Source organism: Trachypithecus francoisi, unplaced genomic scaffold (genome assembly GCF_009764315.1).
Source record: "Trachypithecus francoisi isolate TF-2019V2 unplaced genomic scaffold, Tfra_2.0 Lachesis_group11, whole genome shotgun sequence".
NCBI classification, from domain to species: domain Eukaryota; kingdom Metazoa; phylum Chordata; class Mammalia; order Primates; family Cercopithecidae; genus Trachypithecus; species Trachypithecus francoisi.
In genome coordinates, this window is record NW_022681456.1 from 80452772 (window position 1) to 80477822 (window position 25051).

Genomic DNA, 25051 nt, shown 5'->3' on the forward strand with positions numbered 1-25051 from the left:
TAAAAAAAAAAAAACCCCATCAAATGGCCTCTATAGGTAATCCTAACCCTCATTGATTGTTTTTTGTTTGTTTTGGGGTGAAGAGGTTGGTTGTTTTTTTTGCTTTTACAGACTAATGTGTCTTCCTTAAAAAGCAATTGAGAAAGTAGCCTATAATATGAGACTTTGTAAGAATTCAAATATAAAGTAACTTCCTCTTTTCTGAGAAAGTAGTTTGGGAAGATAAAATCTCACCTTATGTTGAGTATATATGATATATAAAGTCTTTCACAATACCTAACATACAGTAGGTATTTAATAAATGCTCTATACCTACTTTCCCTCCTCTCTCTCCTCTAGCTCTTAAGCTTTGAATAAAATCTAAGTTGTCCTGCTGCTTAAGATAATGTAATTCAAAATAAATAACACGTGAGTCTATCCCTGATTAGAGTAAGTGGCATGGTCAGTATGACATTTCTCTAAGACTCCTCTAGTCCACAGTGACAATCACATGAGTTTCTGTCTCTCTCTCTCTCTCTCTGTCTCAACACACACACACACACACACACACACACACAAGACCATATAACCTTATAAATTACTGCTTTTACAGTCTTGATTTTCAGAGATTGTTGTGAAGCATAATGACCAACATATCATAGAACAAACTTAAGTTCTATTTAGAAAAGGAAGACCTTTGGACTCCAGATAGAAATGCCTCCTGAGTAGCCGAGACTACAGGCATGTGCCACTATGCCCAGCTAACTTTTGTACTTTTAATAGAGATGAGGTTTTACCAAGTTGGCCAGGCTGTTCTCGAACACCTGACTTCAAGTGATTGGCCCACTTTGGCCTCCCAAAGTGCTCGGATCACAGGCGTGAGCCATTGCGCCTGGCCTCCCTACCCTTTAAAACACATCACAGCAATGTTTGTGAGATTGCAAGAGGATAAAGAGGTGCAGCAGCCTGCCCCCATTCTCACGACAAATTTCCAATTATTATGACCAGCACTACCTCCATATTAAAATGAAGTTTTTTCCCTATCAACTATGACTTTTAGTTCATATTCTCCTATTCTGTGATTTCCCTGCTTGTAGAGTTCTGTCCATGATATTGAAAGAGACCAAGAGAGGAAAGCACAAATTCACAACATTTTTAAAGTTAAAGAATTCTTCAAGATGGCCTAATTCAATGCTTCCTTGTCCATACATAATTAAGTGGAAAGGCCAGAGAGGTTATGAGATGCACAAGGTTATAGATCCACACTAGAACTCCCAAGTTCTTGACTTGCTATACACATCTCACTACACTGTGCTACTGGCTCCCTGCAAGTTCTTAGAACTCTTCTCATCCGTGCTTCATGCTTGGAGAGAGTGAGGCAAGGGCAGACGTTGAGGCCAGCTGAATGAAACTCTTTACATTGCTGCTAGTGGAATTCAGAAGAATCATGAATACAGAGAGAATGCAGAGTTAGGCAACATTGTCTAGAGAGGGAGAATGGAACAGGATTTGAAAGTCATGGAAGGTCAGGACTGATGAGAGAGGGAAAGGCATTCCAGGTAGATGAAACTGATATTTGAAGTCTCAGTGCAAAGAAAGGATGAGATATGTTGGTGAGGAGCACAATAACAAAAGTGATAAAAAATATGGAATACTAGCTCAGGCCAACAATACTCAGATAATGGGGCATATTTCATATAACACTAATTTTCCTCCTCTAGCACAAGGAAGATATGGGATCAAATTAATATCTGAGAAACATTATTAAAAAGTGAGATAATTTTAGCTGGAAAGGTATGAGGGAGATACGGATCTTCCTTTCCACAATGAAAAGAAATGAGCTAGAATTGCCATTAGGAAATTAAGATTGGGCATCAGGAATCAGCCGTGCGCTTTTAACTGAAAGAGGCCAAAGAGTCAGGAAATCTTGAAACAAGGTCTGAAGGAGACACCCTTCAGCCTAGGATGAGTTAAGTTCAGTCCTGCCTGGAGGCAGAGGGAGGGATGAAATGTCCTGTCATAGAGTCTAGAAATCTGGATCAGAGCCAATTCATGGAAACAAAGCATCTCATTATGGAGAAACGTGGAGAACAGCAGGAAAAACCTCCAGCCTATTTGCCTGGGACTTCAGAGCAGTGTAGAAGTTTTCTAGCTTGATCAATTTTAGACTCTGATGATTATAACAAAAACAGATTTCACTTAAACCAAAATGAAAGAATTTCCCATGATACTTCCATGAAGCTTGGATCTCACTCATAGGAGAGGTTAGCACCTGAGAACAACCAGCATGAACAACTTAGGCACTGCTGATAATGAAAACAGAGAGGGATAAAAATTGTTGCTAAGTTGGATGCAGCCATAAAAAAGAATGAAATCATGTCCTTTGCAGCAACATGGATGTGGCTGGAGGCCATTATCCTAAGTGAACTAACACAGGAATAGAAAACGAAATACCTCATCTTCTCACTTATAAGTGAGAGCTAAACCTTGAGCACACATGGACATAAAGATGGCAACAACAGACACTGGGGACTACTAGAGAGGGGAGGGAGGGAGATGAGTAAGGAATGAAAAACTATCTACTGAGTACTACGCTCATCACCTGGATGATGGGATCATCCATACCCCAAGCCTCGGCATCATGCAATTTTTAAAAAATTATTGCTAAGTTGGAAATTTAGAATTCAACTCTTAGGCCTTGGAGCTTGTCAGGGAGGGTTGGTTAAGTGAGGGTCCTCCCAGCCTAGTGGCTATGCAAGAACTTGCTTCTGGGAACCCATGGTGAAGGCTGGGTGTGTCTGAGCGTGTGCTGAATTCCTGCCTTCAATTACAGACTACCAGGCGGCTGAAGAGTCTGTCTTGCAGATGTCATCATATTTACAAGATTCATAGGTCCCCTCTCCAGAATAAGCACCTCTCTGCCCCTGCTGCCATTTTCCACCACTGTGTGCACTGTATGAAGAAGCAGAGCATCGTGGGAGGCAGGGTGAGGGTCTCCCAGGTGTGTCTGCCCACTCCCACCCAAGGAATGAGGAAATGATTGCTTGGATAATTCACACTGCACTTCCACTGTCCTGGTCATGGCTTCCATGTTGCAGGCTAGATTCGGCTAGATTTAACAGTGGAATGCTCTCATAAGTATGCTGTGGTGTAGTGGTTACCATGGTCACCTAACAGCGGAACCCCCTCACTTTAGAAAATCTTCAAAGAGAGAGTTTGTACTTATCTGGGATGGAGGCAGAAGTATGGATAAGAGGATATCTTAAATTTTCCTTTCTTCTTTTTTTCTTTGTGTGTGTGTGTGTGTGTGTGTGTGTTCTGTTTTGTTTTGTTTCGTTGAGACAGGGTCTCACTCTGTCACCTAGGCTGGAGTGCAGTGGCGTGAACAGGGCTCACTGCAGCTTCAACGTCCTGGGCTCAAGCAATCCTCTCACCTCAGTCTCCTGAATAGCTGGGACTACAGACATGTGCTCTCACACCTGGCTAACATTTTATTTTTTGTAGATATGGGGTCTCACTATACTGCCCTGGCTGGTCTTGAACTCCTGGGCTAAAGTGATCCTCCCACTTTGGCCTCCCAAAGTGCTGGGATTACATGCATGAGCCATTGTACCCAGCCTCAGATTTCTATTGAAATACTCTACAATACTTTTCTGTCCTGTGCCTGGTAAAATCTGTATAAATTATCTTGCTGCCAACATCCTAGGGGTCCATAAAAGTGTGGGTGCTTCATCTGACTCCTTCAAGTAATTGTTTCTAGGCTCTGCCTCTGGAGATGCCATTAGAAAACTGATAGGCATGGGGAAACAGCTTCTCCCCACAGAGTGAAACTCCCAAACAACCAGTCCCACATTCTTCTCTGACTCATGCTCCCAACCCCCAACTGTGCCCTAAAGGTCAGTGGGCTGGGAAACAGGCCACATCTAGGACAACTGCAGCTGGAATAAGATGTCTATCCTGATAGCCAGGACTCACTCCTCCCATCCTCAGACCTGGGTAACTCCCTGGCCCGTGCCCCAAGTATTGTGATAAGATGCTGCCAGTGATGAGAAAAGGATAGTCAACAAGGAATCTACCCTAGGGCTGACAACCTCACTGGGGAGATCAGATCACAGGCTCCATGGCTCATCTCTGATTCCTCCACTTGCCATAGCAGAGCATCCTCCTGGTCCCTGAGGAGGAGACACTTCTCATTACCTAAGTCAGTGGATGAAAGCAGAGGCCACATGATTTTGTCATTTGCTGAGTGTCTGCCATGTGCCAAGTCCTATGCTAAGTGATAAATATACAATGGTGCATAAGTCTTGTATGTAGCTTACGATCTAGTAGTAGAGGCCACCATTAAACAGGTTCACAAATGTAATTAGTGTTACAAAGAGAAAAGAGAAGTGAAATAAATCCTCATTGCTTTATCTTTGGATACCTGCACTCATATTCATACATACAAACACACCCTTTGTGTCTATCCTTGATGCTTGCTCTGACTCAGTGTTTCTGTCAAACCCAAGGCAGTGGAATGGAAGTATGAAGTTTGCAAAAATCCACAAAGTGGATAATGCACAAATCAGGAGTAAAGAGTTGACCCTATTCCAGTATGAAAATTCACCCCTGGGCCGGGCGCGGTGGCTCAAGCCTGTAATCCCAGCACTTTGGGAGGCCGAGACGGGCGGATCACGAGGTCAGGAGATCGAGACCATCCTGGCTAACACGGTGAAACCCCGTCTCTACTAAAAAAAATACAAAAAATTAGCCGGGCGAGATGGCGGGCGCCTGTAGTCCCAGCTACTCGGGAGGCTGAGGCGAGAGAATGGCGTAAACCCGGGAGGCGGAGCTTGCAGTGAGCTGAGATCCGGCCACTGCACTCCAGCCTGGGCGACAGAGCGAGACTCCGTCTCAACAAAAAAAAAAAAAAAAAGAAAGAAATTCACCCCTGGCTATAAGTCTAGGTATAAAAGTCATGTCAAAATTGGTCACAAAATTCTATTTACACATCTAGGTTAATAAATTTTATCTTCACTTCCTCAAAGCCACCCATCTCTGAAGCAGACAAGGCAAAAAAAAAAATTTTTTTTGAGAAACCAGAGGTGCACGCAACCATAGGGAAGAGAGGCCTCAAAAGATGGGTTTGAGTCACCCTTGCTTCCTTTCTCTATGTCCCATTATGAAATCACTGAGTCTTAGGCCTGCACACAGAGCTTTGGGGAGTCTTCTTGTTCATTTCACTGCCTTCAAAATCTGCAGACAAATGCTAATTGACCCCATTCTTCTAGAACCTCAGATAGAGGGACTGCCCAGTTACCTTCAGTAAACCACGCTGTTGGAAAGTTCTTCTTTGCTAGCTCTTCTTTGCTAATTCTATTCATTCTTTCTCTACAAAATTAATTCCTTTCTTGATATTTTGTCTTTTAAACCTAAATATGCCAAGGGAAGAGGTAGACACATTATAATATTTCTCCTCATCCCTGCATAAACAGTCTGAAAAGTGACCACCTCTTGTTTTGCTTCAGAGGAAATTCCAGCAGAGGTTCCAGGTGGAAATATCATAAAAATTTAGGAAGCTGGGCACGGTGACTCACGCCTGTAATCCTCTGGGAGGCCGAGGTGGGTGGATCACAAGGTCAGGAGATCAAAACCATCCTGGCTAACATGGTGAGACCCTGTCTCTACTAAAAAATACAAAAAATTAGCCAGGCGTGGTGGCGGGTGCCTGTAGTCCCAGCTGCTCGGGAGGCTGAGGCAGAAGAATGGCGTGAATCTGGGAGGGAGAACTTGCAGTGAGCTGAGATTGCGCCACTGCACTCCAGCCTGAGTGACAGAGCGAGACTCTGTCTCAAAAAAAAAAAAAAAAAAATGTTGGGAAGCTAGGACTGGGACTCTTCTCCTCTGCCATCAGTTAGCATAAGCCAGGTTTGGAAGATCTCTGCGCAGCAGGCTGGGAAAAATCCAGGGGCAGTTTCTAGGTGGTATTTCCTTCCCTCAAGTATGGTCACTCCAGAAAGTTAAAGGTCAAGGGACAGATGCCAGGTGTAAAAGTTTCTTTGCTTTACTGTGAAACCTTTTCATACAGAAAAAATGGGTAGGCTGAATGATGCAAGGAGCATGTGGTTGGTTAAGTTAAATTCCGCAGGCCATTATATGATTACAGAATAGAACCAGGCAAAACAAAGTGTGGAGTTCATTAGAACAGATAACTACAGCTGAAATTAAAACAATATTATAGAAAAATCTAGATACTGGGTTTACATTATACTTGGTCTTTATGCTTTACTTAATGTAAGAGGAGCACCTTAGTCATATAAAGTCAGAGTCCCAGAAATCTTAGTCTTTTGTTCTCAAAAGCTAAGGGGAAGAATAAATATTTTAGCCCTCCTCAATTTTATGGCCCTGCCTTCAGCTAGGAAGACACATCCTAGGTTGGTCATTTAGGTCCTCTAGCAATTTCATCCTAATTTCTAACTAAACCCATTTCTTTGGACTTTTCCAACTTAGAGCTATGCTTCAGTCAAGATAACCCTTTCACCAACCCCCACAGCCTGACTCTTCTCACATTTAAGTCTCAGATTGAACAATGAATGTCTCCCATCACCTAGAGTGTTGTCTTCACAGACTACTTCCCACAATCTCCCATCAAAACCCAGTTCAAATCCTCTTCTTGCAGTCTTCCCTTATTAACTGCAACTAATTGAGATTACTTCTTCACTCCAGTTTAACTTTGCCATTTAATTTCAACAACATGCAATTACATAAGCCTGCAGGTGAGTGCATATGTGTGTGTTTCTATGGAACAGTGGGAGATTAGACTATCTAGTTTCCTCACTCCACTCCTTGGGGTTCTTCAGTAAATGCTAAAATTATTTCTGAGATGGACTAACTGCTCATCACAGAATGAGACACAAAAACTCTTCTGTATCAAGTTCTGAAAGATGGTCCAATGATGAACAGCAATTTCAAGAATGGAGAGAATGACTTACAGAGAAGAGATATCCTAATTCTGTACTCCATCAGAATTCACACTTATGACATCTTTGGGAGCATTTGATTAAGTATTTCAAGTATCAGACCAATATCTAAACTCCCATTCAGAAAGAGCATCGAGTATAAGCTTTATACAGGGGAGAAGCATGGTAACCTACAGCAGCATCTAGCACATAACAGAGACTCAGCCAGCATTTGTGGAAGGAAGGAAAGGTTGAAAGGGGGGCCTGAGAGGGGAAGGAAGGGATTGAGAGGGTCAGTAGGTTCTAAATCTCTCTTTATTGTCATTTCCTAAAGTTGGTTGACTTTCCAAGCAAGAGAAAGCCAGTCAACGATTTCTCTGACTGGAGGAACTGGAAGCCATGGGGATGAATATGAACTCTGGTTAATAGGAAAAGGAATATCAGTATGGGGAAGCTTCCTGTACAATGGAAAACAAGATACAGATAAACGAGATACAGAGAATTAATGCTGGAGTGCCATCATCGCTATCAATGTTGGGAGAATTAGGGGTAAGGACATTTCTGGAAGCTAGTTAAAGAAGACTTTCCAGAGGAGGAAGAGGAGATAATAGACCAGAGCTTGGCAAGAAGGAAGCTACAGGATTAAGCACACAGGAGTAGGATTGATCAGAACAGCTGTGTAGATCATCAGAAATGAGACAGGGTAACTATGGAAGGGGAAGCAGTTAAATAGCTTATCTTAGCATGAAAAGGCTTTGTTGAAATTCAGGAGAACTGAAATGGTGGGAGCATGAGTAGTTGATGGGAGAAATTGGTAAGAGACCTAGGAGACTTAGATTTGTCTTTTCTTAAGCATATGAAACAAAAGCGCTCAAAAAAACATTCCTTTCTTCACATTTTACCAACAAGCAAACAGGAGCAAAATGTGAGCCCTTCCTCAGGCACCTGACAAGAAAACTGCTGTCGGTGACATTATTGTAGCATAAAACAATCAGCTTGGTGCCAAAAGTGAAATGAATACTTTTATGCAAATACATTGCCCTTTTTGCTGACACACAAAATCCTCAAACTGACCTTGTTCCCAGAAACCAGTTTATTTTCATCTTCAACTGTCTCTCCCTTGATCCTGGTTTCTCCCTGAGTGGACCTGCACAGACAACCCTTCAAATGCCCTTTGTCAAGCAGGAAAGCTAATCTCAAACCAGTCCAAAAAGTTTCCAAGGATGAATCTGTGTTCAAGTTTGTTGAACTGATTCTCAAGCCTGTCAGTTCCATCTGCAGTCTTATTTTAGATGCCCTTGGATTTTACCATGAATAGAGCTAGAGAATATCCAAAGACAGCAAAATGGTGACATGGTTAGAGAAGCAACTGTAAGAGCAAAATAAACATAAAAAGCTTGGCTCTGTAGTTTGGAGACTTCACAAAGAACTAAGAATTGAACTACCATTCAACCCAGCAATCCCATTACTGGGTATATAGTCAAAGGAAAGTAAATTATTCTACCAAAAATACACATGCACCCCTATATTCATTGCAGCACTGTTTGCAATAGCAAAGACATGGGAATCAACCCAGGTGCCCATCAATGGTGGATTAAATAAAGAAAATGTGGTACATATGCACCATGGAATACTATGCAGCCATAAAAGAACGAAATCATGCCCTTTACAACAACATGGATGCATCTGGAAGCCATCATTCTAAGCAAAGTGACACAGAAACAGAAAACCAAATACCACATATTCTCACTTTATAAGTGGGAGTTAAATATTGGGTATACATGGACATAAAAATGAAAACAATAGATACTGAGGAATGAAGACGAGCTTGATAAAGCTATACAACTCTGCTACCATGGACATAAAAATGGGTGACCAAGGAAGAGTGTAAATTCTGTCTCTTTACAGGTGGGAGGGGCTTAAGAGCTGAAAAACTCCCTGCTGGGTATTATGCTCACTTCCTGGGTGAAGGGTTCATTTGTGCTCCAAACCACAGCATCACATAATATACCTTTTTTTTTTTTTTTTTTTGAGGCGGAGTCTCGCTCTGTCGCCCGGACTGGAGTGCAGTGGCCAGATCTCAGCTCACTGCAAGCTCTGCCTCCCGGGTTTACGCCATTCTCCTGCCTCAGCCTCCCGAGTAGCTGCGACTACAGGCGCCCGCCACCTCGCCCGGCTAGTTTTTGTATTTTTTTTTTTAGTAGAGACGGGGTTTCACCGTGTTAGCCAGGATGGTCTCGATCTCCTGACCTCGTGATCCGCCCGTCTCGGCCTCCCAAAGTGCTGGGATTACAGGCTTGAGCCACCGCGCCCGGCCCACATAATATACCTTTGTAACAAACCTGCATGTGTAGCCCTGAAATCTAAATAAAAGTTGAAAACAAGAAAAAAAAAACCTGGATCTATTATCCAAATTAATTTATATTTCTTGAGCATTGCCTATGCAAAGCATTACGTTAAGCCCAGAAATGTAAAGGGATATACAGTTAAAAAATAAACAATCTTGGGGGAGTTAGTTTGAAATTGATACAAGATGGCAGAGAATAAGGAGGCAAAAAAAGAAGAGAAAAAATATATACAATTTCCACCTTCCCATAACCTACAAAATAGTAAAAGAGATAAATAAATATGTAAATATTATTCTAGTACAAAACAGTAGTATAATAGAGACTCAAACAATGTGACACTATAGTTGCAGGAGGGTCAGAAATGATTCTTGCTAGAGAGATCTAGGATGTAATCTTGGAGAAGATTTTAAGCTAGGCTTTAAATGAAGGATCAGATCTTGGCAAGCTGATGAGGAAAGGATGGCATTCCAGACAGAAAGAACAGCATATGCAAAGGTCCAGAGGTACAGAACAAGTTGAAGAAACTCAAGTAGACCCATGAGATTGCAGTCTAGGTTATATAAAAGAATATTGATCCCAATATTATTGTCGCCATGGAGGGCTCTGAAGATCAAGCAACAGAATTCTAATTGTATTATCTGTATATTGGAAAACCAGGAATTAAGAAAGATGCACCATATTTCTTTGAAATTTCCAGATAACTGACTCATTTTCTGAAGTTTGAGAACCAGTAATGTCCTAGTTATTATAGGAAAATGAGATTTCACATGGACTCCATCATGGAAGCTGCTGTCTTTCTCAAGCTCATTTGCTCCTATACAACTTCACTGCCATGGACACCAAGGAAGAGTGTAAAGTCTCTCAGAAGAGAGAGGCCTTTAACAGAAGAGATTTTAATCCACTAAAGAAGGTGACGGTAATAGCTCTGCTTTCAGTCAGGAGGCTAATTGAGACAGATACACAACATCCCTCCATGGACACAGGCAGACAGTAGATCACAGAAATAAGTGCAAATAACACAATGTTGAGGAACTATAGAATAGTGCAGTCCTCGGAGCCAGGTAAGGCCAATTAAGAAGGTTTTCTGGTGGAAGTGAGCTCAGGCAGGACCGAGTAGCTACAAAGAAAATGGACAAAGTTGGACAGAGAGGATGGAGAAACAGTATCTGGAGTAGGTAAGGAGGAAACTGGCCTGTATACATGTTTGGAGGCAAGTATGAACAAGCACATGCAATGAGCGTCATGTGTGAGAGACAGAAGAATGAACTCAGCTGGAACGGAGAGTCCGTAGCAAGAGCTAACATGGATCCAGTCTGTAGGTAGACCGGTTTCCAGCACAGCAGCCTGGGTTAATATTGGATACTACCCCTGGCCTCTCCAGAGGGAATGATAGGAATTTCAGTCTTTCTTTTCTCCTTATATTTTCATGAGACATGGGTTACATTTCTAGTTGTTCTGGAACACTGACTCATCCTTCTGTAATGAATGTGAGTGTGCTAGGGTATGATGCTGTCTACTGCACTGAGGGACAAAGTGAGGCCACAGCAAAGGAGACTATTAGGCCTAAACTCAAATTATAATTAAAAACTAAGCTCTGGCCAGGTATGGTGGCTCACACTTGTAATCCCAGCACTTTGAGAGGCTGAGGTGGGAGGACTGCTTGAGCCCAAGAGTTTAAGACCAGCCTGGGCAACATAGTGAGACTCTGTCTTTGCCAAAAAAAAATTAGCCAGGCATGGTGGCACATGCCTATAGTCCAAGCTACTCAGGAGGCTTGAGCCTGGGAGGGCGAGACTTCAGTGAACTGAGACTGTGCCACTGCACTCTGCCCTGGGTGACAGAGTGAGACCCTGTCTCAAAAATAAAACAAAACCAAACAAAACAAAACCACTAAGTTCTGTTGGGCTTTGGTATTCTTTGGTATTCCTCTATTCCCCTGTACACAGGAATGTTGAATTCTACGTAAGCCAAGGGAGGAAGTGGTCAGATGTGGAGGTAGAGGTTATTACAGGAGATTGCGGAAGGCCTGATATGCTACTTCTCATAGCCCAGGTTCCCTTGGTTAATGCCAACATTCTCATTTCTAATCCCATCTACAGTCACAGATACAAGTGGCCACAATGGAAATTTCCCCAAAAGTCTGAATGCTGGAGTAGAAACTGCCCATTGACCATTCTGAGCAACCAGTGAAGTCATGTTGACCCTATACCATGAGGGAAAAACTGAGTCTAAATTTTGTTGAGTAGAGCAGAACTTTCATACAGCCCAGCTACAATTAGAAGCTGGGGACCAAGGCATCCCTGAAACCCAGCTAGGGAATCTTTCCCTCATGTTCTCTTTAAGCTTCACATTCCACCATAGAACACAGTAAAAAAGAGATTGCCCCACACCCTTCTGTAGGAAAAAGGTACATTTTGGGATGGTTTGGAGGCATCAAAATGGTAAGCAATTTTAGGGTACAATTAAGACCTGGCTGCTCAACCCTACAATAAATTACCATCAAAGGCACTCACACGTCAACAGGGGAAAAAAACACATGTGCTTGCAAGACGATGTGTGTTTGATGCTCATAAAAAAGATAAAAATATAGGTCATCATCATGTAACGAGCTTGTAGGTGTCAGAACGTGTGCTGTTGGGGGAGGTAAGGGAGGGGAAATGGAGAGGGATCAGCAAACCAAGAAGAAGCTGAAGTCAGACTCCTATCCCCAAGTTCTTCCCTTCTGCTGAAGACAGTGGACTGGCAGTAAGGGGGTGAAGGACCCCTCCCCCATTTTCTTTTCCTTGGGACATCCCCTTTCCTGCTCCCCCCAGCTGGATTTCCGACATATTAATCATGTCTCTCATTTTGAAATCAGCCAGGCTATTATTCAAGCATCGTTAATGACACCATCGGCCAAGGTATCAATTAGGCAAGTTGGGATAAGAAGAGCAAAGAATAGGGCTGGCCAGAGAGCAGAACACAAATCTGTTTTGGTGTAGGTAACCCACACGCCAGCAAGGGCTCCTAATGCTCTCACTTCTACTCCTCTTAAAGGCAACTTCAAAGGCACTGAATTCTCCAGTCAAGACCCAAGCCAAACTGTTACTTCATAGGATCCCCTCACTTGCTCCGTCAGTTGACCCTTAACTGGACTTCAGATAGTCACATCAAATCACTCAGGATATGCAGGAACAGGGTCACAGCTAACTAGCTCTGGGCAGCACTTATTCCTGTGACTGAGACCCAACATCATGGGAGAAAATTCTTCCTCCACCATGCTTACGCTGGCTGCCTTGGGTGGAGTTTCTTCTCCTTTGCCACAATATGCGTTCTAAAGGTCCTTTAAAACCTAGCTCAACGTTTTTTTCATCAAGGAAGCTTTTGTTCTAATGAAGAAAGTCTTTATATTTGTTGATTCTTAGTTCTTAAATCTGATTATTGTTTTTCCCATCAGGCTGAGAGTTTCCCAATGACTACAGCTATTAATAATTCTTTTTTTTTTTTTCTTTTTTGCTAGATCTCCCTGCCTCCCACACCTACCAATACTCCTTTTCTCTGTCAAGAAAGGCTCTGTTCAAAGGGGCTATTCAGAACAAATAGGTGTGATAGGTACTCAGGTCACTGAAGTTTGGATCCTGGAGAAAGGACATAAATAAAGATTAGAATAGAAACTGCAGGATAGTAGTTCAAGCAGTCATCAAGACATCCAAGTTGCTTCCCATTATATACCCAGGGAAGTCTTCAGAGCACTGTGTTTCTAGACTCCAGTCTTCCTGAGTCACTCCCTGGTTTCCTGTCACCCTTCCATTCTCAAGACAGACACAAGGTTCTCCCTGGCTTTCTTCCACACCCACCAATTATCCAGATCTTCAGAAAGATGAAGGAGACTAAGGACAAGAGGTCGATGTTTCACATTTTTAGTGTCTCTGGACCCAAAGAAGGTGGCTGGGTTAATTAAGTTTCAAACACCACAACCAAAACTAGAAAGCTCAATAAAAAACAGTCACATTTGGAGTCTTGACACAAAACTTACCTAATTACATTGGCTAGGAAAGTGAACACGCTTCTCAGCTTTTCCCAAAAAACTCAGCAAATTGAATTCCCTTTCATCCTTGTTCCACCTCTTGTTTCTCCTTTAAGATCCACCCTACTGGCCGGGCACACGGGCTCACACCTGTAATCCCAGCACTTAGGGAGGCTGAAGCTGGCAGATCACTTGAGCTGAGAAGTTTGAGGCCAGCCTGGGCAACATGGCAAAACCCAGTCTCTACTAAAAATACAAAAATTAGCTGAACATGACGGCACATGCCTGTAATCCCAGGTACTCAGGGAGGCTGAAGGAAGAGAATCGCTCGAACCCGGAAGGCAGAGGTTGCAGTAAGCCGAGATCGTGCCACTGCACTCCAGCCTGGGCCACAGAGCAAAATCCTGTCTCAAAAAAAGAAAAGAAAAATCTGCCTACAACTTTCATTCTATGCTCCAAAGCACTGAGCTGATAGAAAAACGAAGACATAGGCCGGGTGTGGTGGCTCACGCCTGTAATCCCAGCACTTTGGGAGGCGAAGGTAGGCAGATTAAGAGGTCAGGAGTTTGAGACCAATCAGCCTGACCAACGTGGTGAAACCCCGTCTCTACTAAAAATACAAAAATTAGCTGGGTGTGGTGGCAGGCACCTGTAATCCCAGCTACTTGGGAGGCTGAGGCAGGAGAATCGCTTGAACCCGGGAGGCAGAAGTTGCAGTGAGCCAAGATCGTGCCACTACAGCCTGGGCAATAGAACTAGATTCCATATCAAAAAAAAATTATATATATATATATATATATAGGTATATACCTATACCTTTACCTATGCCCTGAATACCTCTACCCCAAATATAGAGCATACCTATACACTGAATAATTCATATAAACGAAATTATACAATATGTAGTCTTCTATGACTGGCTACTTTCAGTTGGCATAATGTTTTCAAGGTTCATCCATGTCATAACATGTATCAATACTTCATTTCATTTTTATTGCCACATTTCTTTTTTATTATATGGATGTCCCACATTTTATTTATCCATTATCAATTGATGGACATTTGGGTTTTCTGCTACTATGAACAATGCTGCCATGAACATTCATATAGAAGTTTTTATGTAGATACATGTTTTCATTTCTCTTAGGTATATACCTACAAGTGGAACTACCGGGCCATGTGATAACTCTAGGTTTAACATTTTGAGGAAATGCTGTTTTCCAAGATGGCTGCATCATTTTATATTCCCACCAGCAATGTATGAGGATTCCAATTTTTCCACATCCTCACCAACACTTATTATTACCTTGTTTTTATTATTGTTGTAATCATCCTAGTGGTATCACATAGTGGTTTTGATTTGCATTTTCTTGGTAGCTAATAATGTTAGGAATATGTAGGAAACATTTTCATATGCTTACTGGCCATTTGTATATCTTCTTTGAAGAAATTTCTATTCAGATCTTTTTTTTTTTCTAAGACGGAATCTTGCTCTGTCGCCCAGGCTGGAGTGCAGTGGCACGATCTTGGCTCACTGCAAGCTCTGCCTCCCAGGTTCACGCCATTCTCCTGCCTCAGCCTCCCAAGCAGCTGGGACTGCAGGCGCCCGCCACCACACCCAGATAATCTTTTTTTTTTTTTTTGGGTATCTTTTTAGTAGAGACGGTGTTTCACCGTGTTAGCCAGGATGGTCTCAATCTCCTGACCTTGTGATCCACCCACCTCAGCCTCCCAAAGTGCTGGGATTACAGGTGTGAGCCACCGCACCCAGCCAATACAATTCTCTTATCAGATATATGAATTGCAAATATTTCCTCCCACTCTGTGAGTTGTCTTTTCACTTCCTCAATGGTGTGCTTTGAAGCAAAAGTTTTTAATTTTGATGAAGTCCTCTTGATCTATTTTTTAAATTATGCCTTTATCTAAGGAATCATTGCATTACCCAAGGTCACAAAGACTTACACCTATGTTTCCTTCTAAGAGTTTTACCATTTTAATTAGCTCTTGGATTTAGGTCTTTGACCCATTTTGAGTTAATTTTTGTATGTAGTGTGAAATAGAAATCTAATTTAATTATTTTGCATGTGGCTATGCAGTTGTCCCAGCACTACTTGAAAAGACTATTTTTCCCCCACTGAATTGTCTTGGCACTTATGTCAAAAAGCAATTGACTGAAAAGGTGAGGGTTTATTCTTGGACTTTTAACTCTATTCCACTGGATAACTATATCTCTATCCTTATGCCAGTACCATGCTGTCTTGATTATAGTAGCTTTGTAGTAAGTTTTAAAATAAGGAATGTGAGTTCTCCTATCTTGTTCCTCTTTTTCAAGATTGTTTTGGGTATTTTGGGTCCCTTGGGTTTCTATATAGATCCTGGGATCTGTTCGTCAATTTCTGCAAAGAAGTCAGTTGGGATTTGACAGTGATTGTGTTTAATCTTTTGATCAACTTGGAAAATATTGCCATGAACATGGGATGTTTTTATATTTATTTAGGTCTTCTCTAACTTCTTTCAACAGTGTTTTGTAGTTTTCAGAGTATAAGTTTCGTGCTTCTTTGTTAAGTGCTTTTTTGTTAAATTCATCCCTAAGGATTTTATTATTTTTGATGGTATTATAAATGGGATTTTTTTCTTAAATTCATTTTCAGGTTGTTTGCTGCAAGTATTATAATACTCTTTTAAACACTATAGTGATAAGCATAATTATTTACAGAGTACCTAGTAGGTGAAAATGCTAGATTGATGGGAAATAAAAAGTATAAGACTCAGTTCCTAAAATGAAGAAACTTACAATCCAGTTGAGAAGAAACAATGCTTTACATGTTTCTCCTTTACAATTTTTCAAAGTGATTTGAAATACTTCATAATACTCGACTTTGAAAACACCATTCATCCATTTACTCAAAAGTGTGTATGAGGCTGGGCATAGTGACCAAAAGTATGTATGAGGCTGAGCACAGGCAAGGCCTGTAATCCCAACACTTTTGGAAGCTGAGGCAGGAGAATCGCTTGAGGCCAGGAGTTTAAGACCAGCCTAGGAAACATGGTGAGACACCTCCCATCTCTATAAAAAATAAAAAATTAGCCCAGCATGGTGGTATACCCCTGTAGTCCCAGCTACATGGGAGGCTGAGGCGAGAGCATCCCTTATGCCCAGGAGTTTGAGGTTAAAGTGAGCTATGATCATGCACCTGCACTCTAGCCTGGGTGACAGAGCATGATCCCATGTCTAAAAAAATAAAAAATAAAGTATTTATTGAGTGACTACCATCTGGAAACACCATACTAGATGCTGGAAATTAAATGGAGAAGAAAACAAATACAATCCCTGCATTCATGAATCTTACCATCCAGTTAGAAAGACATATTAATCAAATATAAATTATAAATTTTGGTAAGTACTATAAAAGAAACACACATTAAATAGTAGGGCAGGAATTGTGAATAAAATAAAGTTCCAGTGCTTGCCATCTGCTTCTCAAGAGGCCACCCTCAACACAGCCCCCATATTACAGAAAAGAAGATGAAGGTAAACAAGAGTTTTGGTGTTCTGGAGGTAAACAGCAAAGGATACTATGAGAAGGATCAGGCCCTCCAGCTATAATACTGAGTTGTTTGATTAGATGTACAACATTTGGGTTTTATTTCCCTTCCTTCAAGAAAAAGAAAGCGGAAGCATGATCATGAGGGATGCAAGCCCTCCTGTTGCAATCAGGTCAGCACACTTTGGCCACCAGCCTCGCTCTCTGCTGGGCTCAAGCAGAGAAGCAAACAGTAGTTTTATGGAGGACACAGTGAGGACCCCAGGCTCTGCTGCCCCACTGCCCTAAGTGCAGGCTGGGTTTAAACTGTTTTTCAGCACTGGCAGAACTAAGCCAAATGGGCTTTTTAATATGATCTCACTTTCTCCCAGGTTCCAGCTTCCTTAGTACTAGTCAATCTGCCCTAACTTTTTAAAGTGCCACATGAAACTAGAAAAGGACAAAATTATGGAGAGCTGACAACTACTTTATGAATGGATTATAGAAAGAAAACTTTGATTTTATTTCTTATACATTACAGACATATTGGAAGGAGGGGCAGTATATTTTATTTAAAGAGGGAAGTGGTGGCCTGGTATTGGTCCAGAATCTCCCCCTAATTTCATCTTGGCAAGCAGTGACATGGCCAAGCCACCAATTGCAATAGCAGAGCCTAGACCAGAACCCAGACCTCCTGACTCCTATTACAGTGCTTTTGCCACTGCATTTAAAGAGACTTAAATCCTTGGTCAATTCATGGAGCAAACACGGCACCATCATTAGGACTAGGAGATACAAAGGTGAATAAAATAAAGTTCCAGTGCTTGCCATCTGCTGCTCGAGAGGCCACCCTCTGTGCAGTCCCCACTCCAAAGACTGGATTAGATTCTGCTCCTTTGTGCATTCATAATACCTTGTGCATTATTTCTACCAGTACACTTAAAACACTATATTATAATTATCTGTTGATATGTTGATTTCTTCTGCTAATTCAGTGAGTACCTTGTAGGCAAGGATCTTGTTCTTTGCCATCCCAGAACATAGCACGGCACCTGGTACATCGTACAGGCTCAATAAACCTTCATTGAATGAATACATGAGGAGCCGGTTCAATCCTCCTCACCCCACTTCATTCTGCTGGCACAAACCCATATAATATGTGACTGTATATCTCACAGGTGAAAGCCGGAAAGCTGATATGTGCCCACTGTAACTAGTGGATCACCAGTAGTATGGGTGAAACAGCAACTCTATGAAACTCACAGAGCAGTCCTACTCCCTTTTCCTACACAGCCCTGCCAAAAGGGAGATTTGGATTCAAGAAAACAACAAAGTTGATTTCATGTTGTACATATTTAATGAAATGGGATATCTAAGACTGAACAATCTAGAAAACTCTCTTTTTAGTTCATCCATGGGTAGCCAATCTTGGCTTTGGAGAGGGTTGTCTTTTTCCAAGGCCAGGTTTGTTTTTGTCTCCCCACATGCCTCAGTTTGGTCTTGCCAACAAGTTAAGAGAAGCAGTTAGGAGAATGAGATGCATATTTAAAGCTAAGTTGTTGCAGAGCCAGCTCAGAGAGAGAAGAGTCTTATTAAAACTCATCTATATTCTTTTTCATAAAATATCACCATAAATGGACTTGTTAAGCAGAGTTTCGAGAGCCTCTGTAGTTGGCTGAGCTCCAACTACCCACAGGGGACAGGAAGATGGTAGTGGATGGCTTCCTTCCCACCCTCCACTGTCCACTGTGTGACCCTGAGCCCCAGCTCTGGGAGGTGATCTGGGGAGACACAATTCCAATATCTGTTCCATTTTGGATGCAGAATTAAACTATGTTAATCAGACAAGCAGAAATGGCATAGAAATCAGATAAGGATTTTATAGTGGTTTGTAGACAATTTCTTAAGGCCTTTGGGGACAAAAGCATATCTCTACATATGTTAGCACATATCGACATATATGGATACTGTGTGCTAGTCTATCATTGTCTCTGGAGATCAGTTAGGTTCACTTCCTCCCCTTCATGGGCCATCAAGCTGCAGTCATTCAAGCCCAGAAATATATTAGGGATAGTTTGACAAAAGAGCGAGTGTGTGTGTGTGCGTGTGGGTGGGTGTGGGTGTATTCAATTATTTGGCACCTGTATGTGAGAGCAGGCTAAAGAGAGAGAGATTGAGATTCTGACTTCATTACAAAGCCAAATTAAAATTATTTTTCTTAGCTATTTCTTGGGTGGTTTTCTACTCCCTCCCTCCAAGAGTGCAGATAAGTAAAAGTTGACCCAAAGGTCCTAGCAGCTATTCACACACATGTATCCTCAAAAGTAAAATGAAGTGCATTCATCTGGTTCAAATTACAGAGGCTATGTCTATATAGCACCAAATAAGTGAAGAGTTTAGAACCGGATTCATACAACTAGTAAACTCAGATTACCTAAACCCCAAAGTAGATTATTTGTGTCTGAATTGCCCACTTTGGCTATCTACACACAGATTCAGTACCATCTCTTTGAAAAAGTTAAGATAGATAACAACGAACATCTGTACACAAAATAGAAAATGTATACATACTTTATAAATCTAAATAACTTGGAAGCATCAGAATATTGATAAAATTTTCAGTCAAAACATTAAAATGGCTACAATTCTCAAAAAATATGCCTGAAATAGCTTCATAATTATTTCCATGCCCCATAAGGCTATTGTCATTACATACATAAATGTATATAGCAGTCTATTTAAATCTACGCACATGCATACACAATATGTAAGCTACTAATATATATAAACCTATATGTTTATAGGCTGAGATATATGGGGATTCATAGGCACATTTGTGTTATTTACTTTATTGATTCATTTATTAGATTTCCATTAAACATGTCTATTTTGGTTTATTATATGGTAAGAATCTGGCCTGACACAGCTCTACTCACACTGTTTCCATAGTTCTGGCTGCCAGGAGGGCTTGTGTCCTGCAGCCTGGGGGGCAGTTTTTAGCTATTTTCTTTAAACTGTGGGAGAGGTCAGCCATGGCTTAAGTGAACTCATAAATACATCCCCATGTCCTGGAATGTCCTAGGTGTGCCAACCTGCCCATACAGCACCTGTCACCTATGGAAGGTCCACTGTCCTCCCTAAATAATCTTTATGTCCTTCTGTATGTAAACAGGGATAGAGCTTCAATAGAACTGTCACCTTTCCTGGAAAGGGGAAAGAGGTGGTAGGGGGAAAATTATGGAATCCTTTCTGTTCCCATCTAGGTTTAAATATAACTCAGAGTCTGGATAAACAGGTAACGCTCTGCCCTTATGCTTACATGACCTAAAATAACTATACAGTGAGCTGAACAATGCAGAGAGTCAAACTGAGTCTCATGACCCTGTTTGGGTGTCTTTACTAATCAACCAAATCTCACACCATTTGTGTGATCCAAATACAGCTGCCATCTCTCCAGTAGTTCTCATCCCTGGTTACACGTTAGAATCACCCAAGGAGCTTTTTAAAAATATGGATGCCTGGGTCTCATGGCACACCAGGTGACTCTATACATCTAGGAGTGGGACCCAGCCATCTTCATGGTTTAAAAGTTCCCCAGGTGATTCAGATCCACAGTGAAGATTGACAGCCACTAATTTACACTGACCTAATTCAGTATAAGGCAGAGAAGTATACCAGGAACTGGGGACTGGTAGACAATTGGGGTGATTCTAGCCAAAAATTAAGCCAACAAACAAAAACCAAAGTAAGCTTCCTTTTGCAGAAGATTTTTCACCATGTTAATATCTACTCACATAGATATAGCCAAAGAAATTGGGCTGAGAATGTGAAGACGATTGTCACATTTGAGAACCCATTCCCAGAATAGTTACAAGGAAAACTGGGGCATACACATGCACACACACACACACGCACACATGCACACACACATACACACCATGTGACTGCTAGCAACTTAAAACAAAAAAATTTTAATTGAATTTCGGGGCCTGGGGAAGATCTGAACCTATAATTATTTCTTAGCAAACTTGCTGAACACAGGGTTTTCCTCCTCTGGGACGAGATGAGACGGGTAGCATAATGAACCCTCTTTAATTAAAAAATAAAATGGTTTAGGAGAATCATATTCTTCTAAGTTACATTTTTTTAAAGGAAAGGACAGATGGTGAGAAAACGTCAATTTTCAAGTGCCCCGTGTTAGGCTGCCTCAAATGGACTAGTTTCTCATTCAACCCTGTAGATTCAAAAGTAGATCCTTAGGGAGACACTTGAGTCCTTGCATTTTCCTAACAAGAAGCTAACTTTTTAAAAACCCTATCTCTACTTCCACTTCTCTTAAATGCAATAGGCAGGTTCAATGTCAATTGATTCCAGCCAAGCAAAGCAGTGGGGAGAGAGCAAAAGTCAGGGTACTGAGAAACAGAGGCTCCTGGTCCAGCAGCTCTCTGACCTAATTTTGTGGGATTCTCTAATAGAGAAGTGGAATGTTCATGTTCCCCATTAGAGAGCTCTTCCCCAGTTTCTTTGGAGATATTTGGGATGTGAGTAGATAGACAGAGGTGGGAAAACACTCATCTAGATCTTAAGTTGGAGGGAGGCGCAAGCTCTGATGAACTGAAAATGTCTCTCTTCCGGCAGGAAAACTAGACTAAGACAGAAGTGGGGGAGAAGTTTTGCCTGAGTTCTATCTCTCAATGGGATCTGTGTGGGTTGGTGGCCTTGGAGGACAGACAATGACCAACCACCAAGAAAAATATGAGAAATCCCATTCAGGAGGTTTCTTTTCAGTGTCACCATTCTCATTTGCTTTGATTCCTATTTCCTCTTCTACTACTTTTGGGTGCAGCCCCCCTAAAGTGAAAATTTCCGAATCCTAATGAAGATACCTTTATTCAAGGGAAAAGGTAATATATTGGAAAATTTAAACGGAAATCTGTTTTCCCCCACCAAGCTTTTCTTACACTACTTTTCTGAAAAGAAAGAGCAAAGATACAAAGCAGCCTAAAATCTATTACTATAGTTTACACCAAAAATGATCTCTGATAGAATCTACATATTAGCATGTGTCTATATTCCCCCCAGAGTAGGTATTGTGGCCTCTTGTAGGCAGCTTCTTTCACCTCTTAAGATACATTACAGCCTTTCCCTAGGCAGTATAAATCTGTGTTCTCATAGTTCTATGAGACTGTAGTGTCTAGCCACTTGCAGAAACATCTACACTTCCAGCTACATTTAGACAAACACACATGCACACACCCACACACACCCCCTCCCTATATCCAAATCAGACACCTGTGGTGCATTCACTGGTCTCAGATGCACTTACACCAGCTACCTGGGATTCCTCTAAATTCCTACTTATGAATTTAGAAAAGGCAAAAATAATGTAGGCAAGCATTTGCTCCCAACAGGAGTCTAGATGTGGATAAGAAAAGGTAGTGGGAGTGGGAAACCCATTTTCTGAGATTTTATAAGACAAAATAGGGTAAGGACATACACACATACATACACACACACACACTCCACATGCACCAGAAACACTCACCTGCTGTGGCTGAATGCAAAACTGAAGAGGCCTGGAAATCTACTGGTGGGGAGGGGCCTCACAGTCAACAGCCCAGAGAACTTTGCCCTGCCCAGGTCTACACCTGCCCAGAGAGAATTTCGGTAATTTTAATAAAACCAAATTAAATCCTAAAGTAAGCCTAGTTGGTGATTCAGGAAGGGTAGCCCCAGACCATTATAGGGTAGCTATAAAATAAAAAATAATATATAGATGGATAAGAATAGGAGCAAAGCAAATAAAATCATTTTAATGGTGGAGAGAGGGAACATGGCAGAGAAGAGGGAAACTGCCAAGTGTAAAGAGGGAGTTACAGGATTCTCCAGGATAAGAGAAGCTCTCTGACCACCTTTTCTTTTTGTAGCTTTTGAGATGGGAGCCTGCAGAAGACAGAAAAGATTGGCACAAATCCTGTGATTTGTGCATTTGTAAGGAAAGTGGAGCATGCTTCAGTAAAAAATGCCTCTCTACATAAAACAGAGGCAAAGAGGTCTGTGGTGTTGGAAAAAGTGGAGGGGTGTGGAGGGCAGCAAGGCATTGACATCCCTGCTGTCAATAAATGTTATCTTTTAATTAGAGGGACAAGTTTGGACGCAAGACACTTGATGGATGTTGACGCTTTATGTAAGCATGTTTTAGTTAGTTTTTCATGACATCCTATGAAATTAATAGTATATTACTTAATTTAGATGAGGAAACTGAAGCTCAAGGGGTTAAGAAACTTGCCCAAGGTCAAAAAGCTAGAATGTTGAAGTTCTAGGATTTGAACCCAGGTCTGGCTTGCTCAAAGTCTAAGCATGTTCTTTCTATTGCCATGAAAGAGACCAAATGTAGTGCCCACATTTTCCAAATAGATACAGATCTGGAAGGATGGTCAGTGTGTCAGCTTGTCCAACTTACTGCTCTTTGTGCAAAATCCCTGCCCTACTCCCTGGAGCCCCTTCCCTCACCCGACAACTATTGTGGGCAGGGCCTCTTTGGCTAAGGTTGGCTTCTTTCTCCCCCACCACCCTTCACAAGAAGAAGACATCAAAGATTGCGCAGGGTCATAAAGACAAGGAGGGTGTTAGAAGGGAGGAGCCACCCCGGGCTCATAAACTGGGCGGGGTGGGGGGGATCCACCCATTTGTCAGGCAACGCTGCATCTCACTTTCCCCAAAAACTGACATCTCAGCTCTTGCTTCAGGGCAGGGTGCTTAAGCAAAGCGAGGGTGGCGGGAGTGAGAGGAGGCACATTGGAGCGATTGGAGCACCAGGTCATTCTGACAGAAATGGCGCCTCCTCTCCACCTGCACCCTGTGAGGCTGAGACATTTAGGTGGATTCATTTGGTTCTCATTTCAGTTCTGCTGGCCTTGAGGAGCTTCTTCCTGTCCTCTCATCTCTTCACCTTGTTCTGGGGGTAAATCATTTCTGTGGCCTTAAGGAGCTTCTTCCTGTCCTCTCATCTCTTCACCTTGTTCTGGGGGTAAATCATTACTAGCCCACCTTACCTGCTGAGCAGCTCACTGGAGACCACACAGTGGAGGCATACCACACAGAACAGCCAAGATCCCTGGGCCACAATCAGGCTACACCTCCTGAAAGACAACTGGGGAACCAAAGAGCATCAGTCTTTGTGACCTCCCTGTACCATCTCCTCCTACCATCAGAGCAAACCAGAGCCTACAAACTCTTGGGTACTGTCAGAACCTGCAACGGTCACATTAACTTAGTAAAAACGTCTGTGTCTTAGATCTGAGTGCAGTTGCCTCCGTTGGCTTGTGAGCTCTCTAAGGACAGAAATCAGGTCTTAGCCCTAGAGGTTCCTCCACTGAATGGAGAGCTCTGCACATAGTAGGGGCTCTTGAAATGGCATCACCAAAGTCCATAAGAATCAAGAAGTTTGTTCTCCTAGGCAAATTGGATAGTCAAAATTAAGATTCCCCTTCCTCCTAATTATTCTGGCCATAGAACTGTTCTTTTCCTCATCAACATAGTCATCAGCAAGCATTTATTGACCATTACTAAATAGAGGGCTATGCTTGGTGTTTGGTACAACAGATGTCAAGTCCTGCCACCAGGAGACATGAAATATACATTTTAATATATACAGAGTTTCTCAGCTCCACCACTTTCTGGTCATGAGATGCCAGACAAATTATTTAGCTATTCTGTGTTCCTTATGTTAAAATGGAGAAAGAAAAAGCCCCTACCTCACAGGGTTGCTTTAGCAATCGAATTAGATCGTGCGTATAAAGCACCAGTGTGTGACACATAGTAAGCACTCAACAAGGTGGTTGTGGGAAGCCAGCAAAAGTTTCTAAGCAGAAAAGTGGCAGAGAGAGAGAGAGAGAGGTGGAGATTGGAAAGCTTTACTCTACTCCCACTAACACAGAACTAGTGGGATAACAGCAAAAGATGTTTAGATTGGGTCTAAGATAAAGTTAATAATAGGTGAGTCAAATAGTACATGAGCTCTTGTTCCCCTGACATCTTTAAAAACCGGGCATCCCATTAAAAAAAAAAAAAAAAAAAGAATGAAATTATGTCCTTTGCAGCAACATGGATGCAGCTGGAGGCCATTATCCTAACCAAATTAACACAGGGGAAGAAAACCAAATACCACATGTTCTCATGTATAAGTGGGAGCTAAACACTGAGTACTTATGGACATAAAGATGGAAACAATAGACACAGGGGAATACTAAATGG

General features: G+C 41.9%; 1 long non-coding RNA gene across 1 annotated transcript in view; it reads right to left on the minus strand.

Moving 5' to 3' along the window:
* The window catches only part of LOC117091069, a 40786-nt gene extending 16830 nt beyond the window's left edge, over window positions 1–23956 (minus strand). Inside the window, exons 1-2 of the long non-coding RNA XR_004440225.1 lie at window positions 23851–23956; window positions 22341–22443 (exon numbers count right to left, since the gene is read on the minus strand). This is a non-coding gene — a long non-coding RNA (uncharacterized LOC117091069). The remainder of the gene's footprint in view (window positions 1–22340; window positions 22444–23850) is intronic.
* Window positions 23957–25051: the final 1095 nt, after the last annotated feature.